The following is an 8,635-nucleotide window of genomic DNA, read 5'->3' as shown; positions in this document are numbered from 1 at the left end:
GGATAATTCAGATGAAATTTCTCCCTTAGAATAAGAGAAGCTGCACATAACTGAAAAGATATTCGAAGGTATTGGAGGACTTACACGACACTGAAGAATCATGATGCCCAGATTCAGCTGAAAAGGAAGCTTAGGGAGATGAGCCTGGCACTGGGGGGGGGGGGGGGGGGGGGCAAGTTTGACCCTAGGAGAACCTGCTTATTTTAGGAGACAGAGGCCACGAAGCTGAACAGAGCTTATGAGGCTGGAAGATAAAGCCTGGACACAGCGAGGTTAGCATGTGTTAGAGTGGGGACCCAAAGTGCTAACTCCCAGAAGTAGCTGTGAGCCAAATATAAACCATCCATTGTAGGGACTGAACACTCAAAGAAGAAAGATGAGAAAGATAAACTTCTATTGCTAGATAGCCACTAAGAAAGTTACAGTCATTAAGACAGTGTGACATGGCAAAGGATAGACAAGCAGGCCAACGCAACTGAATAGGAAGTTCAGAAACAAGCTCACCATATGCAGGAACTGCGGGGGTTTTTGTTGTTGTTGTTGTTTTTGTTTTTTAATATTTTATTGATTTTTCACAGAGAGGAAGAGAGAGGAATAGAGAGCTAGAAACATCGACGAGAATCATCGATCAGCTGCCTCCTGCACGCTCCCTACTGGGGATATGCCCACAACCAAGGTACATGCCCTTGACCGGAATTGAACCCAGGACCCTTCAGTCCACAGGCTGACCCTCTATCCACTGAGCCAAACCGGTTTCGGCAAGGAACTGCAGTTTTGACAAAGAAATCTCTGCAGACCAGGGGAAAGGATAGTTGTTGTTTTGTTTTGTTTTGTTTTGTTTTTTTGTTTTGTTTTTGTTTTTGTTTTTTTTTAATATCTGATGCAGGATATTCATATGAGGAAAACATGAACCTTGACAATAAGCAAAAAAATTAATTCCAAATGGATCATGACCTAAATGTGAAACCAGAAAATGTTCAGAAGATAACACAGAAAAAACATCTTCATGATTTAAAGGTAGGAAACATTTTCTTAAACAGGATACAAAGAGTAGTAGTCATAAAACAAAAGATTAATAAATAGGACTATATTAAAATTTAGAACTTCTGCTCATCAGAGACAGCTGTAAGAGTGGCTAGGCAAGTCATGATTGAATTATTTGCAACACATAAATGACAAAGGCTCATACCTATAATATATATATATATATATATATATATATATATATATATATATATACACCTGGTATATATATATATATATATATATATATATATATATATATATACCATATATACCTAGAATATATATATTCTCACAAAATAATAGAAAAGGGCAGAAAACCCAAAGATAAAATGGACAAGATACTTGAACAGTTTATTTCACAAAAGATAAAATGTTGACCATAGGCTACTTCCAAATAGCAACTACATTCTAGAAGTCCCCATGAATCTAGGACAACTCATGTATGATCATCCCTTTCTTGTTCCATGACTTTTGAGATTCTGTGCATTTTCCTGGACTATCAGGCCCCTGTACAAATTTGAAATTACTTGGAGAACAGGAAACAGGTTCTTTCCAAGAGATGTGCAAGGAGACATTGGTAAAGGAAAGTGGTAAAAGATTGTGGCAGGAAGAGAGAGAAAGACATTTTTTAGCATTGGGATTAGACAAATTATTCAGGACACAAACACAGCTCATTGCTAGTGCATAATGCAACTCTGGAACAAGTCCTTCCAGTTGCTGCATTCAACCAGAGCCCACCGAGGGGTTAAACACAAAAATGTACAATCTAACAAGAAACAGGAAAGCAGCTAGCTAATCCTGCACAACTCCTCTCTTTACAGACACCTCATTCTGGTTCTAACTTCGCCTTAGCTTCTTCCTCTCCTTCCAGCTCTGCCCCTTAAGCGCGCACTCGCACACACACAGGCACACACACTCACACTCACAATGATATTTTTTGCATATTATAGTCAACCAGTATTTTTATGCTAATCGTCTCCAAATGTTAAGGACAGCTGTCCTTAGAATTACAGTGTTGTGCAGCTAGAAGAGACCTTGGCTATCATCTTAATGAAACTCCCCAGTCTACAAATGATGGAACTGAGGCCCAGATGTCATGGGTGACTTGCTCTGGGTCAAATTTGAACGACGTGCTCGAGGCCTTCAGATGAGAACTCAAGGTTCTGTATTCAGGGCACTTTTCAGGCTACCATTAATGCTTTGCTCTTTCAAAAATACAATAAACAGGGTTTTCTTTTGGGTGATGAAAATGCTAAGATAGAGGAGTAGTTATCCAACAATGTGAATGTCCTAAATGCCACTCAACTGTATATGTTAAAATGGTTAATTTTATGTTATGTGGATTCCACCTTAATAAAAAAAAATCTTCAATAAGAGAATGCAGTGGGAGTTATGTCAGAGCCTATTATTAATTGTACAGGAATAAATCCACTTGAACAGCATTAACCCCCAAGGCCAATGTTATTAATTCAGGTCTTCAGTGTCACGGTGGTCTGCTGTACAATGCTGGGTAAATAGGGCTCTCTGTGTTGGCTTTCATCTCTCTTCAGTTTTAAGACCGGCACTGCTGTTTCCAGGGTACTGTAATGTCGGGGAATTATATTTAAGCCATCCTTAACTCCTGCAGCCCACATTGATCTTTCCCTTCTCTGAAATGCTAGCACTTACAGCCTGACCCAGATGATTTAGAACTTAATTATGTTCTATCTTGTGCTGTTCTTTAATTGTTTGATGTAGGATAATCTTGTCTTGCAATAAGACTAAGAACTTTGAAGTTAGATACTCTGTCTTATATTCATTTATTAATGCATTCATTCATGCATGCTTTTTCCCTACCAATTATGTGCCAGATGCTGGGGACTCCAAGGAGAGCATAACCCATCAACCAATGACAGGGAGTTCAGGGCTGTGTAATTGCCCAGGGCACATGGGCACACTGGCATCTAGGCTGACAGGTGAGAGACTATCTCCCTCCAGATGGATTTCCTCCCTGTGAGTCCCTTATTCCAGGAAATGGATTGTATTTAGCGAGAGCTGCACTATTAGTGAGATTTATAAATTGGAACATTCCTAGAGGACACCTCCTTCTCAGTCACTGTCCCCTTCCTTAGCTCCATCCCGGGGGCATCTCCGCTCTGGTTCTGCAGTTGCCTTCGACCTGCTCTCCCTGCTGCCAGCTCCACCTTCTGCTCACCTCCTCTCCTGATTGCAGCCAGAAAGCTCTTTCTCAACACAGATTTGATCCATCACTTTGTTATCTTAAAACTTTCCACGGAGTCCTCAGAGACAAAGCTCAAACACTTAGCTGGGCTTGGAAAGCCCTTTGTGACTTGTTCCCTTGTGATTTCTTCAGCCTCATCTCTTCCCACTTTCCCTTCATCTATCGTCCAAGCTCTGACTAAACTTTTTCCAGTTCCGCATACCAGGCCCAGATCCAAAGTTAAAAGGATCTGGAACCCATGAAGATGAGCGGAAGACCCAGGAAAGGGAGGGGCCTGGAGGGGCAGAAGAGCTGTGTGCAAATATTTAGCTTTACCTACTGAAGAGAGTTCAGTGTAGGGCCTCCTAAACCCACCGCAAGTTGTGGGTTGAGAGCTCCTGCAATGAGCTGGCACCATTCTGAAGGTTTACATCCTTGACTGCCGGCACTGTCACTCTCATCTTACCGCACTGGAGGCAAGAGACAGGGAGCTCACAGACTTCAGCCACAGCCACATCTAACACACACCAGGATCCTCCAGGCCAGCTGCTCACAGGTGGTCAGCTACATGGGTGGTTCCAGCAACACCACAAGGCCCAGGTCTCCAAAGATGTCCCCTCGTGTTTGAAAGCCCCACTGTGGTTAGAGCTCCCTTTCTTCAGTTCCGGGCATGGATTGCAGTTAAAATGCTAATTCCTCCTTGGATGTTCACCTGGTGGAGGATGAGTGAGAGACCCAAGATCAGGCTCCAGCAGGGTGTGGCGGGAAACCATGGGGAGATTTGGGAGGGAAATTGCCCAGACCAGGGGAGCTGGGCCCCTCTGAAGGAAGGTCAAAGTCCTCCCCTTTCCTCTGTGAGGTGCAGCCCTGGCCACTCACAGATGCTGCTCAAACCAGGAGACAATGGTTGGCTGTTCCTCTGAGTGGCCCTGTGTGGTGACTTCTGTTCAACTCAGTGACATGGGGTCTAGGTTTCTCCCTGCCCTCAGATAATTATGGAGAACTCCTCTGAGCTCGTTCTCAGACTTATTATATTATTAGAGGTACGTTGCATGGTATTCGTGCAAGAATAGGCCTTCCTTCCCCTGGCTTCACTCCCAGCCACTGGGAACTGGCATGTCCCTGCTCCCGGGCCACCCGGAACACAAGTCCTCGCTTCTGTCTGGAGCACCACTCCAGTAGCTCCCTCCAACGCCCACTCCCCCTCATAGCAGGCTTCACTCTGCTCCACAGCCTACATATGCAAATTATTCTCCATCTTTGTTGGGTTAATTTGCGCACTCTGATTGCTGTGGGCGTCGTGGAGTGATGGTTAATTTGCATGTTTCTCTTTTATTATTAGGTAAGAATTAGGTAAGATGGGATGCCATTCCAAGGGGGCAGATTTTCCCACCAGGGGAAGAGCATGTTAGAATTTTGAACTGGGAACACCCGAGACACCGAGAAAAGGTACAGAACCCAGAGCAAAAGAATGTGGTGCTAGAACTCGCCTTGAGCAGAGAAAGGTTGGTTTTGTTCGTGATGAGAAGCTGTGCTTCTTCCCAGAGCAGAGGAAAGGCCAACAAGCATCCCCTCAGTGCCTGTTGGCTCTTGGAGGTGAACGATGAGTCACTGTGCATTTCTTCCCGTCTTGGGGGAGACTTTGGCTGAGGAATCTCAGCCTCCCTCACGGCTTTGGGAGGGAGCGCAGCAGAAATAATACCAGCCTAATCCCCTTAATCACCTAATGGGTATTTTAAGTCCAGCTTGTTAATGCCTGTTCCTTCCTATTCCCAATTACTCCCCGCCTTCCCTTCTCTGTTTTGGGGTTACAGAGTCAGGGTTTGTCACCCAGGGACTATTAGCAGAAACTGTGGCTTCAGTGAGTGGATTGACTTAGGGGCCTCCCTGACCCTCAGAAGTGAGTTAAAACAGCAGCGAGGAAGCTCTTCTTCCTGCTGCTTCCCTACCTCCCTGACTGTTAAATTGCTCAGAGGGGAGATCAATGGGCCCAGTAGAAATTTTATTTATCTCCCTCCCTCCATGGGTGTCTTTGCTGCTGCTGCCGCCTCCTCCCAGCTGTAAATGTAATTCAGGAACTGGCTCCAGTGGGCAGTGGGTGGGAGAGAAGGGATGCACAACGTGAGCCAGAGGGACTTCCTTTGCCTTTGTCAGCGTTATCCTGAACGATATCACAACATGTGAGTTTACATCACAGCGTGTCAGAAATCAATAGCCCCATGGGGGAGGGCAGGTGGGAGATGGGCAAACTGAGGATTTGAAAGCTTGGCTCCGCTGAGCCATTTGCCAGGGCTTTTTGCTTTAAATCCCTCTTATCATATCCCCACCACACAGGAAGATATGCTCAGCTGTTTAGTATCTCTCTTTTCCCACTCAACAGCAAACTACATGAGGGGAGAGACTGTGAATGAATGAATGAATGAATGAATGAATGAGAAAAGTAAAGGAGAGAGATGTGGATACAGCTCATTGTTATATAAAACGGAAGCAACTATTTCAAATTTAAATGTACTTATATCAGTACTGAAACACTTCCCATAAAGAATGAGACCATGAGGTCCATTTATGATCTAGCCTGTCTCGGGATAATTTGTCTGCGTTGGAAATTTGGATTCATTACCTTTGTGCCCAGACTGACTGAAATGGCTCCCTGTTTTGATCTCATCTAGATGCTGCTTTCAGCTTACGCAGGTACATTGTGGGCAGGGCTGTCCATTCTCAGAAATGAACTCCTGACCTCAGTCACTTGGAGAAAACCCCTTGGAGCGAGATCAGTTCTGCCACTGCGGAATTCTGGGACTGCAAAGCGGGGAGTTAAAAACATTCGCCGCTGATGCGGGCTGGGTCACGCCCTGCACAAACATAACCGCTGCCCACGGTACAAGCCCGCCAGACCCTGCTGCTCTCTGGTGGGTGCGGGTCTCCAATCCCAGCTCCTCGCGGGCTCCTGCAGATTTGTCATGCCACCTGCTCTTTCCTCCCGAGCCGGCCACCTGCGGACCCAGTGCTCAGAGACGGGGCCTGTCTCCCATGAATTATTTTCAGCAACACTTTTTTTGTGATTGTTCAGCTTCTTTGTACAGGGAGTTCTGACAGATTAGTGGTTCTCCTTCTTACCGGCTAGATTCTTGCTCAGGAAAAGCCTTTACACACGAAAGCTGCCATGTGGCCACTAAGTTAGCAAGAGCCCTCTTTGACCCCTCTTCTCCCTACACAGTCTCACACCCCAGCCCCAGGCCCTCAGCGCTCCCCTCTCCCCAAGCTGAGCAAGGGCAGATCCCTAGCACAGCGGGCAGGCACCCACACGGGATCTCCTGGATGGAGCCCAGTGGGTCCACTTACCACTGTGGCCAGGCATGGAGCCCGGACCCACATCATTTTGAGGTTCATATCTCCAGCCATGGTAGGCTGCTGGGTCTCTTTTAGGGACCAGCTTAGCCCCTGACTTCCCAAAGTGGCAGCCTGTTGGGGAGGAATGGGCACAAGTCCAGGAAGAAGAGGATTTGTACACAAGAGACATGCCAGGAAGACCAGACTCAGAGAGGCCCTTGGGAAAGAAGGCAACAGGCACTTGAAGGAGGAATGGAAGAGCAGCCACAAGAGTGTCTGCCTTCAGAAGAGGCCCAGAGCACCTCTAGGGACTGGGGCCCGCCCCCAGAGGCTGGACAATGGGCGGAAATGGACTCTCCCTGCATCAGTGGAGGATTTCAAGTTCAGGGACCACCCATTGTACACAAACAATGGAGCAGCCTTCTCCTGGCACAGCTTACCTCCCATCAGGGGACTGGGGCCAAATTCACCCCAGGATGGCACAGACACACCTTTCAAAGGTCACAGGTTAGATACCCTTCCTGTTCTGTTCAAGTTCCCCTTGGTCTCTGCGCCCTGAGATTTATTATTCTACAGCGATTGCGTTGAGTTGCATTTGAAATCAATTAGCACAGGTACTCAAAGATGAATGCTCAGGCTCAGAAGAAAGGTGATGAAAACATACCATTTAAATAGAAATCAATTTTCCTTTCATGTATTTCTTCCTTGCTGCTGCCCCAAAATTAATAGTTTTTAGATATTTGTGTGCAAAGGGGAGACTTCTTTTCCATAAACCATTTCCGCCGCCACCTCCTCTTGCCTCCTTGAGCTTGTACTGTAAGGCATGATCCCCTGCTTGTGATGTTACTGCCTAACTGTCTCCACGGAGATATTTCTGCGTGGCCTTTTGAATAAGAGCAGCAGCACAAGGAGCTGGGGCAGCGTGGGGGGGAGTGCCTTCAGGCTTCTCGTGTTTTGTCAACAGCAATTAAGGTGTGGGAGGTAGCCATTTCGTTCCCACGATATCAAATGCCAGGGCAGCAGACAGCTAAGCCCCTGAGAAGACCAGCCTCATCTCTGCCTGCGTCCTAGCGATGGGAAATCCTGGGTGGGACAATTAGACTCACTGAAGAGAGGCTGCCGAAAGGGGATGCGAAGGAGGTGTCACTCTGGGGAGTCAGACCTTTTCAAATGTTGGTCTCAGAAATGCAGGAAAAGGAGAAGTTGAGAAGGGGCCCTGGGGTCAGGTTAGCCCAGGAAGCCCTTGTCTATAATTTCTCCTGTTCCTTTCCCACTTCTCCCTCCCAAGAGCTGGGCGCTTGCTGTATTCCAAGCATTCTCCTAAGTATTTTGTACATTCTGTTTATCTTGAACATCTCCCCAACCAGGTGAGGAAGGTACTATCATAACGCCCATTTTACAGATGAGGAAACTGAGGCACAAAGCGGTAAAGTAACTTTGTCTGAGATTGTGATGCTTAATTTCAGATGTCACCTTGACTGGGCCAGGGGGTGCCCAGATACTTGGTGAGATGTTATCCTGGGTGTGTCTGGAAGAGGTTAACGTTTGAATTGTCAGACTGGGCAAAGCAGATTGCCCTCCCTGTGTGGCTGGGCTTCATCTGGTGTGTTGGGAAGCCTGAATCGAACAAAGGCTGAGAGGGAGAAAATTCTCTCTCTGCCCGTCTTCACACTGGGTCTCTTGCCTTCGGACTCAGATTGAATTTATACCATGATTCCCTTGGTTCTTGAGACTCTAGACAGCAGATCTTGGGACTTCTCAGCCTCTACAATCATATGATCATTTCCTTTTTCACTATGGCCTCCCTGAAAACTCAGATCAAATGCATACATTATCATACTCTTTAGTATCTATGCCTTTCCATTTAAAAAAAAATTAAACTTTGGGTTTTAAGGAAATTATAGATCCAAAAGCCATCAAAAGAAATAACATAGAGAGATCCCTATGTACTTTTTACCTAATTTCCTGAGTAGTTTTTGCATCTTGCAAAACTGTACTACAATATAGCAAGATGTTGACATTGGTAACCTGCAGTTTTTTTCAGAAGAAAAAATATAAAGTGAATCTGACCTGTAATTG

This window comes from Pipistrellus hanaki, assembly GCF_964339955.1.
Source record: "Pipistrellus hanaki genome assembly, chromosome: 6".
Lineage (NCBI taxonomy): Eukaryota > Metazoa > Chordata > Mammalia > Chiroptera > Vespertilionidae > Pipistrellus > Pipistrellus hanaki.
Note: the sequence above shows the minus strand (reverse complement) of the source record.